Source organism: Rhinolophus sinicus, linkage group LG09 (assembly GCF_036562045.2).
Source record: "Rhinolophus sinicus isolate RSC01 linkage group LG09, ASM3656204v1, whole genome shotgun sequence".
Taxonomy (NCBI): domain Eukaryota; kingdom Metazoa; phylum Chordata; class Mammalia; order Chiroptera; family Rhinolophidae; genus Rhinolophus; species Rhinolophus sinicus.
Genome location: NC_133758.1, coordinates 34,403,159 through 34,429,797, shown reverse-complemented (window position 1 = coordinate 34,429,797; position 26,639 = coordinate 34,403,159).

Below are 26,639 nucleotides of genomic sequence, written 5' to 3'. Positions count from 1 at the left end.
TCACCACTTTCCCTCCAACTGCAGATGTGTAAATACTTTGCATTGGACACACAGTGCCAGGCACCATTTGTGCACACTTCACTCTTCATAGCATTCACTGCAGTGACCAGGTCACACATGCCTGGGTGAGCTTCTTCTGAGTATGTCTGATAGCACTTAGCTGTGGCTGGGTATCTCTCACTTCCTGTCCAGGGCCTTCTCTGATGCCGATGTTTGGACAGTCACAGAAAAAAAACCTCAGGTGCATTTCAGAATGTCTCGTACTAGTTGCCTCCAGTGGGACCAACAGAATAATGTACCTTTGGATTTTCCTTCTTTGGTTTCACTTTCCCAGTCCCTTGCTTCAACTCCCTGGAGCTACTTCCTAAATAAAATATATGTATGTAAGCATTTGCCTCAAAGCTTCTCCTTTGGGTTAATTTTGGCTAAGACACATATGTTGTTCCCTATGCTTGGAATCTTTCCTCTATCACTTTTGAATCTTTCGGAAAATATCTTCTCTGTCTTAATAAGCCATTCTCCCTTCCCTTGTTTCACTTTCTTAAAGGTATATTTCTCTCACTGGTGTTTCAGTTGTAATTTTACATTAATTTGTGTCAGGGATCAGCAAACATTTTCTGCAAAAGGCCATTTAGTGTATATTTTATGCTGTCTTGGCCAGAGTAATTGTCACAACTGAAACAACGGAAACAACGGAAACAAAAACATGGATAAAGTTGTTTTTAGTAAAACTATGTTTATAAAAATGCATGTGTATTAGTTTCATAGGGCTGCCATAAGAAAGTATTAAACATTGTCTAACCGCCAGTCAACATATAAAAGTCAATTGAGGCATCGTCTCTCCCAAGAAATTATTCCCAGTTTTCCAATGATGAGTTAAGTACTTATCTTTATTGTTTCCATAAGTGCTTTATATATACTTGTCCCTGTAGTTACCACAATATTTATCCATTATTCGTTTCTACTTTCATCCCAACTAACAGATCTCAAATTCCTTAAAGGTAAAGATAAATTTTATTTATCCGTCCTCCCAGTACAAGATATGTGCGTTCAGTAAATATTTAATAAATAAATAAATAAATAAATAAATAAATAGTGATTGAAGAAAGAGTGCTGGTATTAAATATAAAACACTTCAGAATCCACCACAGTGTGCCCTTGGCAACTCAAAGTAAGGTGAGACAGAGAGCAGTAAATTAAAACCTCTTTTTGACTTTGCTACTCTAGATGTTCAAAATCACTTCTCCCAACAAATCCTTTTTTACACAACTGGTCAATAAGGACAAGTAGAATGAAGTAACTTAGCAAATGTAGCAAGACTAGGTCAAATGTCTTATGACAAAGAAGAGGAAAATGTGTAACAAGTCTAGGCCTTCAGCATTTGGGGCTGGATACCTGCTGTCTCTCATCTCCTGTGCATTAACTTCTAAGTTATTACATTTGGTCTCTTATCTCCTGTAATATAAATAAATACTATTGTTACAACTGACAAAAGATATTTAAGAACTTTTAATCGCTAATGATTTGATTCTCATGTTACCTAAATAAACTGGATAAACTCTCTAAGAGCTAAATACGAAATGATAAGGTCAAAAAATCAAGGCAAAGGAAAACATAAGCAGGAAAAACAAGGGACTTTGGGCAACTCTGGGATATCTTCCCACCAATTTGCATCTTAGTTTGCATATAGGAATATTTTTGACAATTTCAAAGTTATAGAAAGGCTACGTATCAAATACTACCTATTTGTAAAGGAGCATTATAAGATAACACTCCTTTGAAGAAAGCCAAGATAAACTAGGGAAGCATGGATAAAATTCAGTGTTATAAACAGCAGAACAAAGTATGCTGAAAAGACCGTATTTGAAGTTCATATATAGTTTTGAAAGCAGAGATCCTATAAGAGAAATAAATCTATTAGGGAGAAAAACATCACCTAAGATATAAATACAGTTTTATCCAACCAATAAAACACATTGGATAAGCTTTTCAATCTCAAAAGAATCTTTTCTTTTTAGAAACTCTTTTTTTTTTTTTTAACAATGGAGGGGTCAAAGACCAAGTCAAAATGTCCAATTCTGTCCCAAAGTATTTAATTTTATAAGCCAAAAATAATGCTTGTATAGAATACTTTCTTTGTGGTTATTTGGCCACTTCTACAAAGGAAACTCATATTTTGTTCTTTATCTCCTTTTATAATAATGGAAGGAAATGATAAAAAAAATTAAAATGATGAAAGCTACTTAAGCTTTCGAAACATTTTAAAATAGTTTCTGCATCCTTTAACTTCTGCATAGCCATGCAAATGACCCTTTACCAAAACAATCTATTACCTATATGCAGACTTGTTACAAGAATCTTCACTATCTCATTCTTTTAAATTAAGACTTCCTGTGTGTGTGTGTGTGTGTGTGTGTGTGTGTGTGTGAATGCGTGCATGCACGGGCACACAAGCACACACACACACTGTTTTTTAATTGCCTGAAAATTTTGATTACAATGACATCTCATTTTATTCACATTAGTAAAATTAAATAAGGTGCCAGTTTTAAATTTTCCATAGCTATACTTACTATTTATTTTGATATGTTCTTAGTTATACTTCCACCAGCTACTAAACTGTTAAGAGTTAAATGAAGTCAAGAAGACATCAGTGATGACATGAGTATGAATTTAAGCTTCTGTTCTGTCTACATTTACATATATATATATATATATATATATATATATATATATATATATATATTATATATATATATATAATATATATATTATATAAATATAATATATATTATATAGAGAGACATTTTATATTTTTAAAAATTTTATGTACTCATTTATACATTTAAATAAATGGTAATTAACTATATATGTATATATACATATATGTATATATACATTTGAGATACAGATACTGCAAATATATATGCATACATATTTTCACTAATAATTTTCAGCAAAGCATAAAATGCAAAGGGCAACATGGATGACAGAGCCCCTAATAGGTATTGGTAAAGAGGCCAAAGGAGCTAATGTGCCTTTAGATCTAGGAGTAGAGCTAAATCCAACACCAGGCAGGTGATAATCCTTTGCAACAGAAGTGTTATATTGCTCTGGATGGCATCTAGAAGAGGAAAATAGAGAAGCTGGAGGACTACAAGGACAGTCTCCAAAATGGAGAGGTTATAATCTCATCATTTCAGAAAAAATAAAAATATTAATCTGGGAAATGAGAGACAAAATTGTCCTCGACTATTTAAGAGATTTGTATATGTAGTAAGGATTAGATATATTCTTTATAGCTCAATGAGGTGGAACCATAAGTGCTGTATTGGATTATTCTTAAGAAGAACTTTCTTAGATGGTTGGAAGGGTGAAATTAAATTACGCAGATAGTGTTGTTAACATAGTAGCTAACACAAAGTAATGACTCAATAAATATTTTCCAGTTATAATACTGCCAATAGTAGTACTGGCAGCAGCGGCAGTAAAAATAAATTATCTATAACCTAGAAATTCCATGATTTACAAATTGATAAAATGGAGTAAATTTATTTTAACATTATGACACTATCTGAACATTGTAAACAGATATGATTTTTCATTTACTGCCATATTGAGTTTTTTATAAATATTTTAGTTGTTTTTTTTTGTTATTTGTTTGTTTGTTTTCCTGACACATCTGCTTATGGCCCTGTTTCTATGGCCCTGGAATACACACAATGAATATCTGAGTACTTATATCAGAAAGCTACATATTGTCATAAATCATGAAATTAGTGAAAAGGACATGGTCATTTACCCAAACATAATGGAAAGCAATTATAGTTGTATAGTAATTCACATTCCTGACATGGGATTTCAGAGAGTCTTAACAAGAATTATGTTTCATAGGCCTGAAACAGTGAATTTTTGACAGATGTTGATATAGTACACTAAGAATGTATTGTAGAAAATAAGGGTTGAACATGTCTGCCAGCTGATGCTGATGCATACCCATTCCCTCTACTAACAGGTGAGAACAATTGATTCTAATACTAATAAATTCAGGGGGAAAAAATGCCCACTCCCTAAGAGATATATGGAACCAAGAACTAAATTCATTACACACTGAATTATGTGAATTTATGATTCAGTTCAGTTAAACCTTTTGTTTTTAAAGTTCATATTGTTAGAACCTTTGTGTATTGTTTGTATTTTTTTCTCTGTGGGAAGAAAACCAACATTGATGGATTACCTGCAACGTGACTGGTACTAGGCACTGTGCTTCGCAGCCACAGCTTAACCAGTCTTACACACAGATTCCATTCTTCAGTGGGAGTGATCCTGTTTTATAGACGAGTGTATAGAGTCAGAGTAATTGACTCTACCAAGATCATTACATGGTAGGTGGTTAAGCCTGGACTGCCTGATTGCAATGCTAATATCACAACACCTAGCTGTTCAGTAGACATGGAATTCAGAAGAGAGGTCTTGGACAATGAATTTTAATAAGTGCATAGAATGCATAACAGATAGCTCTACAGAATAAAATGCATGGGCACTGGTCTTTCTGCACTGAATTCTTTCAAAAGAACTGAGATTCTTAAGATATTCCTTTACAGTAAATTTTACTGAGAAAGTTATTCCCTTTATCTTTGAAATTATCATGGAAATTCTTCATAGCTTTGGAAAATAGAGTCCATGTCCAACTATCCCCCAAATTCATCAAACAACAAATAATCATAAACAAAAGTTCAATATTGTTACAGGATTTTCACAAAAAGTATACTAACATCTTAATCCAGGGAAGGCTAGTAATTATCACATAAGACATTCATTAAATAAATGTGCAGTGTCATGACTTTGGAATTGGACATTGATGATAGTTAGCATTATAGGTTCTCCCCTTGCCTAGAAATTCTGACACCACATTTATCATTCGCTCTATTTTTAGAACTCTAATGAGCAGATCACCAAGGCTTACCTCATTAACAGCTTGTGAGAAAACATTATTATAGAGATAGCAGGTTAGAATAACCATTACTCCCAAATTTGTTAGGAAATAATACATGTAAACAAAACTAACATATTTATTTCATAGTGGGAGAATTTGATCTTGGTTAACAGGTAATTTTTTTCTATATTTGTTTATCTAGAATTAATCCAGCTTCAAATATATATATATTTTCAAGGACACATGGAATATTTGCCTAATTTCATAGCTCCTATGACTCACAAAAGGAAATCATTTAAACTAATATTTAATATTTTACTGTATGTTCAAATGAATAATTGTTATTCCTGAGGTCTGTGCTATTTTTAACAAATATTTAAAAGCATTTTTAGTATAACTCTGTTTAGATGCAGTAATAAAAGTTATAATATAATTACATGAATTTTGACGTAAATTTTGAAATTTAAATTAATGACTTCATGATTTTAATAAATGTACCATATTGAAAATATGTGCCCCTCTACAAATTCTACAAAAATGATAATACACCTATGTCAAGAGAGCAAGAGAAAGACAAATGTGTAAAATATTAACATTTAGGGAATTGGTATAAAGGGTATCTGGGAATTCTTTATCCTCTTTTGCAACTTTTCTGTCAAGCCTGAAATTATGTCAAAATTAAAAACAAAACATTTTAAAGGTAAAAAAATAAAATAAAATAAAATATGAGTAAATGATGTAGACCCAGAAGGACAAAAAAAGGGGGGAAAGTAATGGGAGATGTCAAACGTGTTCAATATTTTGGAAGATGAAAAGCAGACGGACAAAAGTGGCAACTGATGAGCAGGTCAGAGGAAACTGGAGGAGGAGGGAGACCAGTCAGAGGCAGTCTGATCCCTGCATGGGAGTACAGAAAGTCTGAGGATTAAAGGCATGAGGGAATCTTTGAAGACTGGGACAAAAGAAACCAAGATAATTGATTGCATATCATTATAAGGAGCAATGAGACCCAAGGTTCTCTTCTAGTGTCTCTTCAACCACAAAATTATCCTTTTCCCATCTGTCAAAAGGCAAAAGTTTTCCTTTGTGGAAAAGCTGTTGGAGAGAGAATAATGGATTTTGTGACACAAGCCAGTACTGGGAGTGGTGGTGAGGGAGGCTGCAGAGAGTGTGGGGTTCTACTAAATACAAACGGTTCAAGTGAAAGTATGGTATGAGATCCTGAAACCCCATCCTCACTATCTTGCTCAGCAGTAAAACAGATTTATAATTTGCAGTTACATAATTAATTTTTCCCCTAGGGAAAAATAACCAACCCAAGAGAAAAGGTATACAGATACCAACAGCTGTGGGCCTGATCCCAGCCTCCTCACCTTTAGGGAAACCTGGAATCAGCGAGATTTCCTCAAGTGCTCAGTTTTCTATCTGCTTTTAAGTATGCTGATCTAAATATAAATGAACAAAGATCATTAAACAGTTGAGGAGTGCTGCTAACATGAAACACAGAGGCTTAAGAAAATAAACAGAAATAAAGGGACACAGGAGAAAAAAGGGAAAGAGGAGGATAAAAAAATCATTTTTAAAACTTTAATACCTGCAGAGAAATAAAGGAAGATATACATCCATTAAGAGCAGAGTGCTTTTAAGAGTAATATTCAGAGAATGAGAAAAAGCTCTTAGAAATGAAATACAATATGATAAAAGTATTTTTAAGTCCAACAGAAAGGTTGAAATATAATGTTGAAAATTTTCCCAGAAAAATAAAATTTTATTGTGTGTTCACCACCCTGAGTCAGTTCTCCTTCCATCACCATTTATTTCACTCCCTTTATAGATAATGTATTATAGAATTGTACACTTGAAACATATATAATTTTACTAACTAATGTCATCCCAATAAATTTAATTAAAACAAACAAATAACATTTTTTTAAAAATGATAGAGAATTGAAAGGAAATAAAGGATCAGTCCAAAATGTCTAACATATTAAAAGTAGGGGTTCCAAAAGGAGAAAATAAAGCAAGGGAAATGACTAAGGGAATAATAACATATTTTTAAAAATACTGAATCTGAAAATCTTCATTTCCCAGAGAGTAGCAACCCAATAAGTACTTTACACAATAAATAAAATAAAACTTATACCAAAGCATATATCATAAAATTCTGGATTTCGGGGATGAAAATAAAAGCTGAAAAGCTTTCCAAAAGATAAAAAGCATTTCTTAGTGACAACATTAGAAGTTAGAAAAAAAGTACTTTCAAAATTCCAAGGATAATGACTTTTAACCTATAATTTTTTAGCTGATCAAACTATGAATTGATTCTCAAGGATAGAAAACAATATTTTCATATTTGGTAGGTCTTAAATATTGTATATCCATCTAGTATCTTTTTAAAAAATGCTACTGAAAGATGTGTTCTACTGAAATGAGGGAGAAAAGCAAACATAAAATGTAGGGGACACATAAAAAAGGGTCTTCAAAGTAAGAGATAAACAAAGGGAATTCCTAAGATGGTAAAGGGACATTCCAGGGTAATGGCTGTACAGCAGGCTTAAAGGGATCACACATGGAAAATTATGTAAATTGCCAAGAGATAAAGTGATTGACAGAACAAGACAAGAAATGCAAGTGTACAGATTTTCATGCATATAACGAATATTTACTTAGTAGATATCATGTGTAAAAATATTGAAATTAAATGGATAAATTAAATATAGCAATGATCCTAAAGGAACCAACAATTTAGTAGAGGAGATAAGACATGTATATGTTCAAATACATGGAGAAATGTCACTAGCGTTATCATAAAGAAGAACACAATATAGTAGAGAAACCCAGGGAAAGGAGAGTAAATGTACACCTAGAAAGATGGTGAAAAGGTTGTATTTCTGGGGCTAGGAAATGGGATTTTTAAGGACCTCATAGATGTTAACACTGGGAAAGGGAAACATCTCTTCTTCCCAGACCAGTAAGACTAGAGAGAGATTAAGTAAAACTTAAAAAAAAGAAATATGTTGAGGTAGGAGAAAAAAAATTGTAGGTATTTCTCAATTGATGGAAAGAATTCAGAAATTTTTCAGTAAAGCCAGAAGTCATTATTAAAGCAGAAAAAAAGAAAAAAAGAAAAAAAAAGATGAATAGAAAAGTGAAAGCAATAGAAAAGAATCAGTAGAATTTGGTGAAATATGGTTGCATTTACCTGACTGGATTGGCAGTTGGCTGTCTCCTCTCTAAACAATTAAAGCCTAAGTAGCCTTAAGCGATAAATTTGTCTTGTCTCCTTAAAGAAATCTCTGTTCCTGTCTTTTCCCTCTCTTCCATGACTTCTCTTAAACATTCTTACCGTGGATGGTGTATACTGATAATATAAACTTATATCATCTACATGCATGACATTTTCTTCCAAATATTTCATGGATATGTCTTGTCTATAAAGACTATAATCTCCTTAAGGCTTGACATGCCATTTCATGCATAATTTTTATTGTTCTTAGTTCAGGAACTTTCAAAATGAACTCCTTGTACAATTTCTACAGAGACTTATGAAAGGAGAGTTGTGAAGAGCGTCATGGAAAGGAAAAGATTATATTCCCTTTATTATATTATAAACTATTTTATTTTTGTGGGACAACACTGAATAACAATTATTAAATTGGTCATATTTGTATTTTTATATACATAAAACACGATCAAATCATAGCATTTTATATAATAACTCTGCATTTATATGTAATCCATACTGACATAGTGAAAAGAATTTTGTAAATATTCTCAGTGAGGTAGAAAATGAGCCAAGTCAAATAAGTTGTAAAGTTCAAGGGAGACCAAGTGGTCGATTACATAAATATGTCAAATCTGTATTCATCCTTAAAGGAGCATAATCACAGAGACTACCTAAAAGACAAGTGTAAAGTTAAATAAAACAATGAATCTAGTATCCATTAAGGGCAGAGACTAAGTTTATTTATCACCTTGTAAAACAACTACTGGCAGTGTCATGATAATAATTTATTTATTTAATAATTAATATAAATATATTTTATAATTTCAAAATTAATGTGTAATAATTTGGGGAAATGTAGAAAAATATACCACAAACATTTAAAATTATCCATGAAATTTTGACCCAGAAATAGCCAGTGGTAACAGTTTGGTATATAATATTCCAATGTTTCAATGCACATAAAAATCTCAGGGCACTTGTCTTGCTGAAAAATTAAAGAAGCTGAAGAGAAAGGTGAAATCAGGACTAGTCTTAAAGGCATCCTGGGAGATATAACATTATCTGCCACGTCATGATTCAGTCTAATAACATGGAAGCCATGTACACATTATCAGAGACTCATTGGTAAATATTTATTGAGTTCTTACCCAATTCCAAAAGAGTTAAGCTAGGCATTATGGGGACACAAGAAAGAAAAAAAATATTTTGTCTATGTTTTTACGGAATCATAATCTGGTTGGAAAGATAAGAAAGAGACACAGATAAAAATTTAAATACCAATAAATTAAAATAATAATTCAAGACAACAAAGCAGATATCAAAAGATATGTATGATTACTGTACGTAAAACCCCATACATATGAACCCCATACTGTATGTAAAACAACACGGCTTTGAAGTAAAACAAAAATCTGTATGGCATGTTTGAAAAATATTTCAGAGATAACTGATTCAAGACTTGGTAGTAAAAGCACAAGGTGACTTTCCAAAGTTTCTTTCAAGTGTGGAGAAAGAAGGTAAGTGACAGAGCACATTACACCTGGTTGTTGGTCAATGGAAGGAATATATTCCAGTTGTCCATAGGTAGAATTTAAGAGTATGACAGGCCCAGTAGGAGAAGATTTCATGGAGACAGTTTACAGTTCCAGAAACAGTGCCTAACAAAGTGATGGGATGGTGTAATGTACAGGTTCTAGAGTCTTTTTTTCTTCATATTGCATTGTTTTCTTTACATTCTTGAAACAATGTTCTTTAGTAATCTATTGACTGTTGCACATTGTGAATTACAAAGTGAGCATGCACAAAAGAAGTAAAAATATCACACCCCTTCTCATGAGAGACAAGGAAACATAGTAGAAAATGATTAATAAACATTTTATGTCAACTTCAGAGTAAATATTTGCTTCATTTATTATTCAGTAATTACCCATATTACTGATATGAGTGTGAGGTGAGTTTTACACCTCATTGGTAGATGAAATCAGATGCTATATTGCACTGTTAAAGAATTGTGAAATTATCCTTCTAATGTATCAGTTGCATGCTTTCTACATACTGCTCAAATTTAAAAAGATTGCCTCTCACAAATTTCATGCTTTAACAACTTTAATGTAATTTAGTGACTCTGTCAAGTGAATTCAACAATGAAAATATTAGGGCAATCCCAATTAGTATGACAGAATGGCAAGAGAAGCAGCTAGCCAAACAGTATTTTCTCCTCTGGATGTTGTCTTCAATTAAATGTTTTATCAATTGAAAGAATTGATTAGTCTCTTCAAGCAAGAAGCCTTGCTTCCTGCAAGTAAACATAATCATTTCCATTAAAACTTTCAGTACTTTTAAGAGGTTGTCATCCCTGGCTGTTGAAACAGTTTATGGCATCCCAGCGGCTGCTTTCATTACATGCACTTATTTGGTAATCAGTGACATGCTGCAAGTTCAGAAACATAATCTACAAAGGCCACAGTTGGACTACTGAAAAAAAGACCAATATGTCAGCTAGTTCTTCTCAAATTTTATGATGTTTATTTAGATGCTTTGTTATTTAGTTGTGTATACATAATCTAATTAATGTCAACGCTGGCTTTATGTTAAAAACAATCCATTTTCTTACTGATATCTAATTTTTCTCCTTTGCAACATCTTTGACTAAAAAGAGTACACCACACCATCTTGTTGATTGCGGCAAGGACGGTGCTCAATACTCTGGTGATAAAATGGAAAAAAAAATCACATTTAAAATAATTATGTTGAAGTGGTTTTAATAGAGATAATTACACATTTATTTAAAAACCTACATGAGCTTCTAAAGCTTGGGGTGAACTTGGAACTGAGATATCTTGGATATTCAGTTTTTAAAAAGGTGTGCAGACAATAAAGATAAATTTGGTAGTTCACATTCAAGATTAGAGTTAAATATGATTCAACTCATGCCTTCACTGTTCACGTATCTTAATCATCAATTATTTTTTAATGTTTTTTTCAAATGTGCTTGCTGACTGCTTATGTTAACTTTTTGGTATTTATTCATGGTACACGACCCAAGGCATACATTCTCATGTTAGGTGAAGGACTTTTATATAGTTTACAACGAGCATTTTCCTACTTTATAATGAATCTCTATAGCAAAGAATATTATGCTTTCAAGATTTCTTTTCCCTTACTATTTGTGTATCATTTCTAAGAACTGTACTTTTATATAGTCTACTATCAGAGATACTGTGACAATCAAAAGACTTTATAAATATATTGGGTACTACTATTAAGCCCCATTTACAAGTACCACGAACATATATACAGATGTATAAGCAGTGGAATATAAGGATGTGAACATGCATTTTCAAATAAAGCATATTATATACTTATAATTGTAAGTATAACATCAAGATAGAAAGACAGATCATATTTTTACTTCAGAAACTCAAAGCAGCAAAAATTCAACATAGTGCACAAGAAGAGCTTAAAGATACTTTCTGTATAGGCGTAATTCACGTTATGAAGATTACTCACAAATAGAATTCTTATGTAAGTCTGAAACTATCACAAAAATTGAAAATTATGTTATGAGGTAGCTATTAAATATAGGCATTGGTAGAAAATATAACTGTGCTTTGATTTTATTCTTTCTTCAATTTTTATTTTGGTGATTTTGCTAGTGTTGTGTGTTCCTTTAAATATGTTTTATCAAAGGAACATTGCCAAGTCTCTGCTCTATACCTCCTTGCATCTAGAAGAAAATGCATCTGTTAGTTCTTTGATCCATGAAACATCTTGCTTTGCTTTGCTTTTTATTATAAATCAATACATATAATTAAAGAAAATGAGCAAACAGACAAATATAAAGGGGAAATCACATTGTCATACTGCCTAAACACAGCTATGATAAAAATTTTGTTGTGTTCCTGTTTTCTTCTAATACATGTTTTCATTTTTAGACTGTTGTTATCATATTAGATATATAATTGCATGCTCTGCTTTTTGTTTCCTATTATACCATAGATTTTCATGGATCCAGATCCACTTTTTAAAAAAATATGTGATTTATATTTTAGAATAGTCTTTGATATTCAGAAAAGTTATAAAGATTTCCTACACAATTCCCAACACAATTTCCCTGATTATGAACATCTTACCCTAGCATGATACATCTGTCATAATTAATGAAATAATACTGATGTATAAAGGCCAATGCTCTATTCAGATTTTCTTGGTTTTTCTGATGTCTTTTTCCCATTCCAGGATCCTGTCCAGGATACAACATCACCTTTAGTGCTCATATCTCCATAAGCTTCTCGTGAAAGGGACAGTTTCTCAGAATTTCCTTGTGTTTTTGAATATTACTATCATACGTTTTTGTATGATGTCACTTTATTGGAATCTGACTGACATTTCTCTCATTATTAAACTAGGGTTATGTGAGGAAGACCCCAAAGACAAATTGCCATGTATTACATCATATCAAGGGTACATACTATCAACGTAACATATCACTGTTGACAATGACCTTTATCACCTGCATAAGGTAGTGTTTGTCAGGTTTTTTCACTATAAAGTTAGTCCTTTATTCCCCTTTCCATACTGTACTCTTTGGAAGTTAGACACGATGCGCAGCCCATGCATAAAAGTGAGAAGTTGTCTCCATTTTCCTGAGAACAGAGTATCTACCTAAATTATTTGAAATACTTCTCATGGGAGGTTTGTCTATTCTTTCCTATTTATTTGTGTAGCCAATAACGTATTTATATTAGTGTGGATTCATGGATATTTATTTTGTACTTTGGGTTATGATTCAATACTATTTTGCTTATTTTGTTGCTCAAATAGTTCTAGGTTTGACTATTGGGAACTCTTCCAGTTGGCTCATGTGCCCCTTTGACATACCCCATCAGTGTAGTGGTTATTTGGAATATTTTCTTACTTTTCAGGACAGCAATGAATCATCTTTTCATCTGCTTCTCTGTAACATCAATTATCTAATGTAATACTTCTTCCCTCAGAGTTCAATAGCTCCAGATTTGATAGAGTCATAATAACTGTTAATAAAATATTAGATCTCAGACACATCCTCACCCTGCAACTGAATCAGTGGTATGCTCTTTCAAATTCCTCCCCTATGCTTCAGGCAGACGGCAGCGGTTTCCCTCAAGTCATAGCAAGTGGCTGTGTCTGATCTCACAGCCATGTCTTCCACCTCATAGTTTCATTTATTTATCTTGAGGGTTAGCTCTTTAATTACTTCTAGTGACCAGTGCAGTTCATGTCATAAATCTTTTTTTTATTAGTTTCAGATGTACAAAAGAATGTAATAGTTAGGAATTTATACCCCTCACAAAGTGATAACCCCTTCCCCCAATCTACTACCCATCTGACATCTTATATAGCTGATACAATTCCACTGACTCTATTCCTTATGCTGTACTCCACATCCTGTCATAATTCTTGATGTGATGTATACTGATAAAACTTGCATAAGTTGATTCTTCCTCTGATTGTTTCCCCATTTACCCACTGAGAGAAAAAGATCCTTCTTTAGCAGATTTATATGAGGAAGTAAATATTTTATGCACCATATACATAGTATATAATAACAAAGTATACATATAATCATATAATGTATATTTATATATACACAGAAATCAAAACATAAAATGTAACTTTATACACACTCATACATCCAGGTGTACAATACATTTTTATACATATAAGTTTCCCTATCATTTGCTCTCACATTTAGTGCATCCCTGTCATGATACAGTAGCCTCATTAGCTCTTCTCATGCAATATACTGGCTCATGTCCTTGAAGTCTGGTACAGAAAACAAAACAAAACAAAACAAGAAAACAAAACTGAATATCATTTAGGTATAACCTTTGTCTGAGCTCAGTCAGTGTTTCTGAATCAAGCTTGTGTAGGCTTCTCATGCTATTTCCATTAATTTGAGTTACTGATTAGGGAGACCAGATGGTTCATGAAGCTTATGGGAGCTATCCCTGGATGGGTGGGATACTCTTGGTGTTTCCTGTGATTATGTCTCTCAAGAGGCACCTTAGGCTTCCTTGTAAATATACTCCGTGATCTGCATGTGCTCTCTTTATGACCCGACAGGTCTGGATCCATAGTGGCACACAGGCCCCTCACTCTGGGTCTTTCACTGAACTAAAACTGACCATTTTCCTTGTCCATACCTGCAACACCACCTCTATGTTCTTCTTGATATATTATTTAGCCTTTTGCACCTCTATGAACACTTTCCTGTCAAAGTGCAACAAGGTGAGAAAATGCTTATGATTCCTACACAGACTGCCAGCTCCCAGCTGAAGCTGCATGGGCAGAAGACCTGAGAAGAGGAGAAAAGTAACTAAGAAATGTAGAGCGAAGGGAAAGTAGTTCATTTGAATTTATTGCCTTCTTCTTTTACTCTCTTATATAATTCAATTTTATTTACAGTATAGTAGAACTGTTTGTTTTGATTTTTGAGTATATGTTACATCAAATTTTCTAAGGTTTACTATTACTAAATGAAAAAAAAATTAAGCTTTCTGTATGGACATTTTTTAACATATACAAGTTGGGAGAATTGAATGTCCATGAAGCCACTACTCTCTCCTATTACATTTTAAGGTTCACTTATATGGCAAAACTGGTTAATTTCCTAACTTAGAGTCATTCCTTCCTCCTACCATCTTCTTCCTTAGAGAATCCTGATTTGTGTCAAGATGGCAATATGCCTATTGTAATAAGTTTAAAGCAACTTGTTCCCTTTGGAAAAAGTCTGTCCAGACATTGCTGTACGAAAGAATGGTCATATGATTCAGTTCTGGCCAACGACATGTAAGAAGAGTCATCTTTCTCCTTGGCAAAGGAGAGCCTCATTTTGCTCATGAGTGTCTTTTCTATTTTATATCATAATATGTGGATGTAATACCTAAAACTCTGACAACTGTCCTGTGATAATGAGGTAAAGAAGGTCAAGGGAAGGCTGAGATGTCAGTCTAGGGCACTAATATCATTTAATCATTTAATAGTGAAACTGCCTACCTCCTCCAGAATATGTATTGAGTAGATGATGAATTATTGCATCACTTTTGCAGGTAGCCAAAAAGCATCTTAAGTGCTGCTTAAAATTTTCTGGTCCTCTTTTATAATGGATTAATATAGTTGGTATTATAAGAAGTTATATAAGATCTTAAAATTCCTCATATTTTAAATTTTGACTTGAGATACACCTCACAATGTGACTGGTAAATCACTGAAAGTATTTAATCAAAGTTCCTCTGTGGGAGCTGGAGGGAAGAGAAACTGTAGTGAGTTTCAAAAAGAATGATCTGAGGAAGGTATCTGGGCACTTACTATACCTGGCTTTAAACCTGTGACAGCAGTTCACCCAACATGAGAGATTTACCTTTTCCATTCATTCCTGACAATATAATGATGCTCGCTGCCACACATCTGGGAAATATTAACCCACATAATGTGGAATATTCTCTATGGCAGCATCTTCCTGCCAACTGTTCTCTCTCTATGTACATATGGATTATTTTGGCCTAACTACACAACACAGCTAAGGCATTTTGGAAGGCTAAATTCGGCTCTACTTATTTTTAAAACTAATATTTACTTATTAATTGTTAACTAGTTACTATCAAGTTTTGATTTTTCTTTTCCCATGAATTTTCTTTTGGGAATGAAGCTGTCGGGGTGGCTCTGGTTTGAGCCTAGACTCCTCACTCTCTGGTCTGTTTTGCTAAAAAGACCCTCTTGTGGTCCTCTCACTTGCCCATTATCTCACACCGGACACCAAGCATTTCTTACCCTTACACATGCAATTACAGGCCTGATAGAACTACTTGAAAATCTTTATATTATGCTGAGACATCTCTAATATGTGCCGGAACTGTTCTTTCCAAATTCCAGAGAACAGTTTAAATCTCGTCCAGGCACACTTCATTTCTGAGGTGTCTATCCCCAATTCCAGGCTCTGAGCCGCTCCCACAACTTTGGACTTTTCCAGGCCTCACTAACTCACTAGTCTCATGGCTGACACTTGGGCCTTAGATGACCAAGGTTTAAGCAAAAAACTCACTCCAGAGATGGTTCCAAAATATGTCTTAATCCAAAGGAGTAGGTGGGAATAGAGAGGGTCAGGAGGTTCTTTCATTTATTGGGTGCTTATTGCATGTCAAGATCTGGGCTAAGTTCTGCATCCCAGTCATTCCAGCTGACTGAGAATACAGAACTAAGAATCAGGAGATATGGTCGCATGGACTGATGATGCAGCCCTCAGATGCCAAAATTAACATGGAAACACTCACTCTGTTCCACAGATTGTTTTTGGCTGAAGAGAGCTGCCTCGTCCAAGATTGTGTCCCTTTCTCAAACACAGCCTGTATCCAACAACTCTGCAAGGCCATCCAGACCCAAAGCTTTGGAGCAGAAGCCTTTGTTGTGACTTTATTGCAATTCAACTCCCCTCTCTGCCTAAGTTTGTTTCTTTCACCCTCCTACATATGTGTGTTGATTTAAAGAGCACGCCCCAGTACATTTCCTGCAGGCTAATTGCTTATTTCCTTTTCAGTGTCTGCTTTCCAGGGTAACTCACCTGCAATACTCCAGTTCTACTTGAGCTGCCCACCACATTGGGCCTCATGTTTCTAATTGAAAAATTAACAAAGCTAGGCTACTATAGCTCACTAAATCCTCTTTCCAGCTCCAGGACTGTAACAGGAAAGGGAGTCGGGGAGAGGAGAGACTTTGGCAGTCTTAAATCACACCAAAATAGCCTCTTCTTCCTGAATCAAAGCATTGGTCCTGAGGCTGTGCAAGGACCTACATGTGTCAGAAATCCCTACAGTAATTCGTCACTGTCATTGATCAGTCTGACCTCCTATATATTTTATTCTTTTCTCGGCCTTTTTGTTTTTCAACATGTAGTTATGTATGCCATGTGTGAGATCATTTTTTTCCCTTTCAAATAAATCATGTAACTTCTGTGTTTGTCAAGAGACGTGAAGTAGAGAAATATGAAATGTGAATTGAGAGAAGTTCAGCTGACTGAGTTTCATTAATTCTTAGGAATGACAAGTCAAGGTCAGTCAAAGGAAGAAGAATGAAAAATATCAAAAAGTGATTTTCTTTTAAAGGAGAGAAAAATAAGCCATAGGAGGGTGTTTCACTGTGGTCCTTTTGAAAATATTTTATAGCCTATAAATAAGATATGGAAGTTTATAAAGCAAAGCCCACAAAATCAATACTTTAGAGCAGTAAACAAATTGACAATTTGATATATTTTTACTATATTTAATATCATTTAAAATGAAATCATTGTAAAACTTCCTGCAGAAAATTAAGAAATCATTCAATTATTAGTTTATATTTTATACTACAGTTTCAGATTTCATTAAATGAATATTAATATATTTAATATATACTTTATATTATATATTTAATATTTAAGAGTTATGTTTGACAATTTAAAAAAACATTGAGTTGATTATATAATTTTTTTAATCCAAATAGTTTAGCATCACATAAATAAATCAGTGCCAGGAACAAGACCAGAGGTAATGAAAGCATAAAGTTCCCTCAAATAAATTTTGTAAGGAAGGCATTTTCACTGCACTTTTTAAACTTTCTTCCTTTTGTTTTTTTTCAGAACCCCAGACATCTCAGTAAACAAAGCAAAAAATTATACATGTTGGCCCCACACAAATAACAGGTGTGTTTTTTTTAGAAATTGACATTTCTGATAAACTTCAAAACAATGACTCCATTGAAACCAACCTGTTACCCTGAGCTTTGTCCAGAACTGAATGAACAGGCCACTGTGTTATTTTTCCTAGATGCTGCCATAGTCTCTACACTGATTGCTCTGCTTCTCTTGTCTGTCTGTCCAACTCTCTCTCATGCCTCATCCTCTCTCTCTCTCTCTCTCTCTCTCTCTGTTTCTCACTCCCCTTTTCCCTCTCTGTGTATCTCTGTGTATATGTACTGTACCATGAATTATCAGTCTTTTAACACACCAAGCTTCTTGCCACCCCAGGGTCATTGCAATAGTTGTTTCATCGGCATAAACATCACTTTTACTTTTACCACACTAAAGAGATGAATTGTAAGCACTTCCTATTAACATTTTCTTAGACTTACATGCCTCAGATTTTAATGACTAGCTTCCTTTCATAATTAAAAAAAAAAAGACAAAGTCTCAGCTTCAATTCAATTTCATCTCTCAGAAAAACTCTCCCTGACCATTGAATCTAAAGTAACATCCCTTTTCCCCAGCATATATTATCACAATAGCCTGTTTTCTTCTTTATTACTATCTGAAATTGTATTATTTAAAATTTCATTTGTTTAATGTTTGTTTTTCCTCACTAAATAAAGGTCCGTGAAGTCAAGGAACTCGGCTGTATTCTTAATAGGTAAAATGCTTCCAGAACATAATAAACACTGTGATCTATGTTTTAATGGATATTAACTCAAAAAAGAAAAAAAAATACGTCTTTGTCTCATAAGCTTTCATCACCAGGTATATCATAAAGGGAGATAATAAGAATACATTAATTGGATCATTATAAATTAGCTTTCAATCAATTCTCAAATAAAGTATATTATTTCCAACACTCATTTATGACATCTTTTTTCTAGTCCCTTATAATCCATTGAGTTTGTTTATTCCATTGAATGATCAATATATAGATAGACCTACATAAAAACCAATTAAGGAACAAACCTGTTTTATTAACTTTAATATCTAAGTAATTATCCCAATACTATGAGATAATTGTATACAGTGTAGAAATGCAAATAAATAAACAAGATGATATACATAATCTGTAATTCTATCATTTAGCTTTAGTTAAAAATTTGTATACATGTTCTCAGCTTTTTGTTTCTTTGTTTTGTGTAATTACAGGATTGAAACTTTGACCTAAACTTTTGGAAAATTAATCCTGATGCTTTGGGTAGGAGTTACAAGTTTAGAGAAAACTGGAAGTAAGTTGTAGAAGATTTTACAACATCAAAAAAATTTAATTCAGGTGTAAATTTTGATTGAGGTAATGGGAATATAAATGATAAATTTGAGAGATTATCCACAAAATCTGGAACAATTAGATTTGAGAAACAAAAAATAAAGAGCAGTCTAAATTAATATATAAATTCATGAAATCATTAATTCTTGATTTTGTTTATTTATTGAACAGTTCTTTATAATAAGATTTACGCATGTTAGATATTGGGGTATGCGTTGCGGTTAAGCAGAGGACAAAATAGAAAAGAAACATATTTTCACAAGGGTTTACATTTAGAGCTGGGTGGTATTCTTAACAGAAATAAAGATATAAAGGGAAAAGATGCAGAATTCAGTTACAGAAAATGTGGTTGGTACTGGAGGAGAGAGGTGGTTAGTGCAGGGAATTGAAGTGTAGAACCTTCAGCAAAGTGAAGATGAGGGCATAATGGGAAAGCAGAGGACTTTCTGGAGCCCTAAGACCCAAGGCAACTTATACACACTTAACAGTAGGATTGGTGTATGACATTTGTGAAAGGGGTACATTAAGCCTCAATATCTAGAAAGCAGTGCTAAGTGTCTCACTGTGAGTCAGGAAGTGGACTCTTGTGAGGGCCATTTCTGAGTCCTCCTAAACCACATGTAACCAAACATGCAACAGCCAAGTTGGTCACCTTCTATAAATAAAGATCTGGCTTTTTCCTCTTCCCCAATTTTCTAACAACACATAAACTCTTGACTGTATTATTATCCGGGGAAGGAGGAAGGGGAAAATGGCATAGTAGATTTTGCTTTGGGGATAAAAATGTAACATTCCTTAGAGTCTAGTATCGTAAATAGACAATCGTACAGCTGCTCAAAGAAACAGAATAAAAAGTATTTTTCATAACCCTCAGAAAAACTTACATTATAGGGGATATAAAAGAAAGATAATAAGAACAGCAAGAATAGAGGGGAATACTGAAAGACTAAGAAGCTATCAAACATGTTTTGAACAGAAAATAATCAGTAGCATCAAGAGAATGGGAAGATCATCAATATCAAATACTATGAAAGGTCAGGAGAGCGACCCAAACAAGTCCTTCAAATGTAGCATTTTAAATCTAAAAATCTTCAAGAATACAATTTCTTATTGGAAAAAAGTGAAATTAGTAAGCTAACATTTCTTTTTTTTTCTTTTTTATTTAATTTGGACGTGGATGAAAAGAACGTTGCCTCATTTTATGAGGAATGGAAACAAAATCCCCAAAGAATATCATTCCAGATTACACAGCAAAAAATTGTTTCTCAATCAAAAGTTATTTCAAATATCATCTCCAGAAATAGTTAGAATGTCAAAAAAGAGAGCTTCTTTGAAGTTTGAAAAGTTAAAATGACACTTAAACTGTCCTGATATTCCCCTGCACCACCACCATGCCTTGCCCACTCCCTGTATCTATTTTTCATTTTTCAATTAAAGTGTATTGGGGTGACAATTGTTAGTAAAGAGACATGGATTTCAGGTGTACAATTTTGTAATACATCATCTATATATCACATTGTGTGCTCACTATCCAGAGTCAATTCTCCTTCCATCACTATATAGTTGATCCCGTTTACCCTCCTCCCCACTTACCCTCCAGTAACCACTAAGCTATTATATTCATTCTCCTCCTTTCTCCCCAGACTGCTCAGCAAAAAGTAACAGGAGGAGATCTAGGGCAGAAGGGGAAAGAGGCTATGTTAGCGGTCCCCTTGCTGTTCCTGCTAGGGCATCACCTCCCCACCAATGATTGCAGCTCCTGTTAGGTCCCCCTGGTCCTTGGTTCTTAGATCCATCATGCACCAGGGAACCCTATTCCCACCTTTGTGTCTTCAGACCTAAAATTGTTAATAGCTTCCCACTGCTGTTGGGAGTCTTTGGGTACTTAATATTCTGTCACTGTTCCTTAACCCTGTCCATCCAGTAAGTAGCCCTTCAATTAAAGTCCCTTGAATCAACTGAGTTGGATACAGTTCTCTCCTAGGACCTTGATTGATACACGAGAGGTTTCATATAAAGCATACGTTCAAATTATTATTTTTAAGGTACCAATCAAGGTTTTTCAGGTCAAGAACTTCTGTTTCTTTGTTGTTTGCTCTGTTTTTAAAAACACTAAATCTGCTTCTTCAATGAAAGTTTGCTTATTCAGGATTCATCTTCTGTTAACTGCATAAAGACTTACAGCATCTTTGGAAAGTTTTAAGCAAAATAAACAAATTGCTTCTAATAGGAGACAACATGAACCAGATGGAATTAGAAGGCCGCGATTCCAAATTGTAACTTGCGTTAAAATTGTTCCTAGCCTATCGTGCTAATTCTGTGGCTAGTTGTGAATTACTGTCCTAAACACTGAGCCCAAGTTCTTTTTTCGTCCCACATTATGAATGTGTTGTTGTCACAGTGTGCAATAAAAATTACTCTCAGGGTGCTCACAAAGTCTGAATAGTAAATTGCCCCCCGAACAGTCTTATCTTCAACTTATGATTTTTGCCGGCTTTACCTCTCATAGTGATTAATATCATCCCACCATATAAGGCTTAGGTCATTCAGCAATGTAGCCACCATATTTCAGAAGCAGACAGTGGAAAAGCACTTTACTGTGCTATGAAAATAACATCCTTTGATATCTTGATGAATGAATATTTTTGTTGCATAGAATAAAGATGCGGAAAGTCAGTTTATCAGGAGTTAATCTTGCAAACACGTACACACAAAACTTTTACAGAAGAAAAGGCAATTGCAACAGACATTTTGGCAATAAGAAAGCAGTAACCTGCAAAGTGAACCTTTTTAAATTAATGAAAATCCCAGGGGATTAGAGGGACAATTTCTGTCAACGAAAGGGTCAGAGGGTGAAGTAGGACTATGTAAAAATATGAGCTTGGGGTCTTAGGTCCAGGCCCATTTGGGTAAAAGGGTTCCTAGCATTGATTAGAATGCATCTTAGATTCAATAAAAGGACGTGTTTCCAAGCAAAGACCTTTAAAAGAGCCTAGAAAAATTCAAAACAGATATTAAAAATAACCTCCAGGAAGCCAACAACTCATGCAGGTCACATAATTAAAGCAAACTTTGTCAAAAGAAGATCTTTGTAGTTTTTTTGTGTGTGTTTTTTTGCTTTGACTTGAAAGCCAATTTTTCTTTTTCTATGCATTCTAATAAATACTGTCAGAAAAAAACAACAGGTTGCCTAGGACCCTCTTAAACTTAAGCTGGAAGTCCCTCTTTCCTTCTCAACCACCCTTTGGAGCCAATACTGCACCTTGTACTTTGTACCTAGCATTTAATGTTTTAATGTAATTACATTTAATGCAGTATGAACTGTAAGCTAATACTTTGCCTGCCCTAATGAGAGGTACACTCTAGGAGAAGAGAAAGAAAAAGTAAGCTCACTACAATGTTATAGAATACATTATAGAGTACACAGGAAGACAATAAAGGAAGAAAATAAGACAAATTACAGAGAGAGCAGGTCCTCTTCAGAGATGAAATGACCTTTGATTGCATCTTGAAATATTGGAAACAGACGTCGGGTCCAACATATTTCAGGCTATGGAAGCACAATGAATGAAGGTATAGACTAGAGATTATGATATACCCTTGATACCGGAGCTATAGAATGAGGAGTTGTTGTTGTTTTTTCCATTTTAATTCATGTATTCATTTATTTTGGTACAGAGAGTGGAAGTACAAAGAGAACGGTGACAGAAATAAAGCCAGAAATGTCTGCAGGAACTTGACTGTGTATTGCTTATATCCTTAATAGTAATTTTGGACTTTATTCAATAAGCATTCAAGGATTTCTGAAGAGTTTAGAGCTATCTGAATATTGTTTCCTCTGTCCTTTGAAAAATGGGAACAGTGAAGAAAATAATGCCTACCTCTCAAAACAGTTTAAGTGAGAAAAATTATATGAATCTATTAGTTCTTTGTAACTCTCAGTTGCTATTATTCATATTTAGCTTGAAAGATTTGTATTGGTCTTATAAATGACCTTGTAACAGTAAAAACATTTTTGCTCTGAGACAGAACAAATTCTCTAACATTATCTTTCCTTTGAATATCAAATTTTAAATTTCAGCATTTCCTAAATGCTCAAAGTGCCAGATTGGACCAAATGATCATTCATTCACTCATTAGGACTCATAGTCCTAATTATTAAAATTAAATTTCCAATAAATTCTTGGCTATTTGAAAATCACAAGAGTATTATATATTTACAGGTTAAAATCTAGCTGCTATGAAAACTCTAAATTTAACAATGGAATTGTTTCATCAGTTTCCTAAGATGTCAAACACTAATCCTTGTACAAGTGATGGTGTGTTGATTACTTTGTAAGAATATGGACACGGTTGTGTTCAATAAGTATGTATTCAGTTGAATAATATTTTTATGTTATTCTAAAAGAAGTGTGAAACACATATTGCCTTACACAGAGCTAGCTGTCTTAATCTTATAAAAATGAATAAATTAATTTTTATCAAGTTGACAAGTGATAAAACTGTACAATTGTTGTGAATCTACTGCCATCTGTCAATATAATGTGAGGTAAATGATTTTGAGTGAGATCCACAAACTCAGGATACCAGCATCGACTAAAATGGCACCTTCTTGTCCAATTTATTCAATCCATTTGGTCTTGACAATAGAAGACACTCAAGCCGACAGCTGGCAACATTTTGAGCACGTTTCAGGTTCACAACCCAGTCAGTTACTATTTAGAATCCTGTTGTTCTGTATCTACGTGGAATAAGAGTGCTGTAGTTTTCAATGTTTGTGCAAAAAGGGGCATGAGAAATTGCCTTCTTGTAAAACTCATTTTATGACTTTATCAGAAAAGGCTTTCCATAGTTCAGTGATTCTGTCACTCATTAGCAGAATTACTTCCCAAGGTCAGTATGACACAGCTCAATATTAGAATGCATTGTTCATATAACAGATGTCCTATAGTGCATGGGATGGCAAACTGAAAAATTAGCTGTTATTCAGGGATGCATCTTACTGTTACTTGCCAAGAGTTCAGATTAAATAAGTACCATAGCTGTTGTCTAAATGGATTTTTTGTTTTAATTCCATTTGTGATTTACAAGAGAAGGAAAGCAGAGAGTGTTGAGGATTTTTATTTGCATGTTTTGTTTTAAGATATTTATGAATAAATTTTGTACTCAGATTTATGTAGAAGGCTTATGGACTCCGTGTGCATATTAGTGCAGAAAATTGCTTTTATTTAGTGATGCTGTTTTCCTAAAATGATACTACCATGTAAAATTTGTCATAATTTTAAAAATTCATATTATCCTTAGTTATTTCAAAATTAACCCAGCATGCATTTGAATCAAGTAACAAATAAGGTATTTTTTAATGTAAGTGCATTGATTCTTCCTGCAGATCTTGTCACGTTGTAGATGTAAAAAAATAACATTTCCTAGATATTCAAACTATGGAAATTTTCTTGAAATGTAACCATGAACACTGTTGCTGTCTTTATTAGGAGACAGTAGCAACAAATCTCACTTTTCTCATCTGAGAAATGGAGATAAGAATGAACCCTAACTCATACATAGTAAGGGGCCCAGCACATACATAGTAAGCTCTCACTAAGTATTTGTGACTATTATTATCTCAAACAATTGAATGGTCTCCTTTTTGTAATTGTATTTGTCTTGTATTTTTACATTTTGCTTTATTTGAATCCTCTAGCCAATAAAAATATGTAATAGTTACATATGCTACTTATGGAAATTAAAATGTTTCCGCTATGTTCTGCCTATTGTATTAAAATATTTGATGTTGATAATGAGTTTTTATTAAATGAAGCATACAATCAAATGACAAACATGAAGAAAAGTTGAAATTTAATGGGGCCTCATACACCATCTGCCCTAGCCTGAGAGTTCAGTATTAGCATGAATTTTAAAAATATATTTTTCATATTTATTTACAGGTTAAATTCGTCCATCTCATTCCAACTTTCACACTGTCTCTCCAGTCTAAGCCACCATTATCTCCTGCCTGCACAATTGCAATGGTCTCCTGACTCATCTCTCCGTATCCATTATTAGGTCACTCCAATTCATTGTGTGCCCAGAAGTCAGAAAAATGCTTTCAAAACACACAAATGTTTGTGTTACTCATTTTCATAAAACCTTCAATGCTTGACCATTGTACTCCCAATGAAATCCAAAGACATCAATTAGGCTATCAGGCCCTGCAGGCTTTCCAGTCCGTTGCCTTGCCATTGGCATTCTTGCATTGGCTTTCTTTCATCCTCTGAACTGACCAAATTCATAGCATGCACAACTGTTTGCAAAGACATGTCTGTCAGATTACTTGTTTAATGTGTGTCTGTCTCTCACACTAACCTAACAGTTCTAGGAGGGAAGTGTTGCATCTATATATGTATCCTCAGTGCCTTGTATAGTGCCCAGCACAACTAAATGATGTGCAATAAAGATTTGTTTAAGAAATGAATGAATATTAGTTAAGCACTTGCCAAGCGTAGGTACTGTGTTAGACACTGAGATATAAATGAATTTGAAATCGTGTCTGTCTTCAATGAGCCCCCAGTCTAGTGGAGGGGATAAGAGGTAAATAAACAACGAAAACAATTAATAGTCTTCCACCAGAACAAAGCATAGGGTGCTGTGAGAAGAGCAGAAGAATGTCAGGAAATTTTCTCAAGAGAAAAAATTTCTGAGCCAAATCTTGCAGAATGATAGGAGTTAGGCAAAGAAAGGGAGTAAAAGTACAGTAAGAAAAGGAATCCATAGACAAAGCCGTGGAGTCACGCCAATGCAAGGAAAATGCAGGGTGGTTTGGGAAGTTGGACAAGGAGGATGAAGCAAGACATATATCAATGCTAATTTTGATCCCTTCACAAATAAGAAAACATCTCATGACGCCCTTCTTATAATTCCAATTTTGTATTTGTTATTCATACTTATTTCCAGAAAAGTTAACCATTTACCCAACCAAGGTCCACAGCTAAGCAACATTCCCAGGTAAGAAGTTATATATACATATATTTTTGTTGTTGTTTACTCCAAAACCCACATTTCTTTTTTTTTACAGCAAGGAGATTTTGTATTAAAATGTTAATATTAGTAGTATAGTTATATAAACCTTCACTATTACTCATTGACAAAAATTACAAGTCAATCTGCCTCTTCATTCAATCTGCTCTTTAGAATGCATCAAAGTAGGGATACAGATCCATCTATGGCATGTGACTTACCTACATTTTTGCCTTACAAGACCATATCATTTACTCTAAGATTTTTCTTTAGAAAATTTCCTGTTTCTTTGGTGGACCTTAATTTACTATCACTCTCATAAACTGTAAATCATAATCAATTGATGTCTTTGATCATTTTCAAGTCTTCTTCCTTAGTAGAATAAGCTAGAAAACTTTTAAATACTTTATAAAAGTAAAGTTTTCCAATTATG